General features: G+C 44.7%; 1 pseudogene; it reads left to right on the top strand.

The window, feature by feature from the left end:
* The first annotated feature begins 219 nt into the window (after nt 1–219).
* Nucleotides 220–337, top strand: LOC122925316 (annotated as a pseudogene).
* The last annotated feature ends 405 nt before the right edge of the window (nt 338–742 follow it).

The following is a 742-nucleotide window of genomic DNA, read 5'->3' as shown; positions in this document are numbered from 1 at the left end:
CTTATTATGTTTGTACTGGTCAACCACTGAATGGTCCTCCTGGTAGGTCTTCACAGGTCAGCATGGTGGTTCTCCAAGCATCTTTCTACATGACTCGTTTCGCTGTACGGTTTGGTCTGGATATCCGAACGGTCTAAGTCATTGAGTTCAGGTCGATTCTGGCTACATGGGTCCGGATCCCACTCTGGGCAGCTGTGATAGAGATGCATCAGTTTCTTTGGGTTGGTTGACGGAAGGGAAGCTTAGCCCCCCCCCCTTGACAAGGATGGACTAGGCTGCACAGCCCTCACAACATATGTATGCCACCTACTTTGTGGTATCTCTACCGAAATTTCATAGGCGATTCGGGGATAGTTTGGGGTGTATTAGATTTTTCGGCCCTGCAGTCCCCTTCGGCCTTTTGTTCGGGCTGATTGATAATTTCTCCAGGCTGCTTGTCTTTTCATTGTATATACGTGGCGTAGGCTGCAGCTGTAGGTCTGTGATTTAGCAGCTTGTTTTCCTGAGTGTTCTTGGGTTGGGAATGAATACATAAATGAATGACTGTACATAATGAATAATTACAAAAAAAATAAATAAATAAAAATTATTTTGGTTGTTATTTCAGTAGGGGTAAGGAATATTAGTACTCTTGAGTTGGGGGTCCGTCATTCATGATGATTCGGTAAAATATTGGGCGGGTACCTCCCCTCCGCCTGGGTTGGTCTGGTAGATAAGGTTCGTTGATATTCGTTTTAACTTC

Source organism: Bufo gargarizans, chromosome 1 (assembly GCF_014858855.1).
Source record: "Bufo gargarizans isolate SCDJY-AF-19 chromosome 1, ASM1485885v1, whole genome shotgun sequence".
NCBI classification, from domain to species: Eukaryota; Metazoa; Chordata; class Amphibia; order Anura; family Bufonidae; genus Bufo; species Bufo gargarizans.
This window is presented reverse-complemented; position numbering and strand designations above follow the sequence as displayed.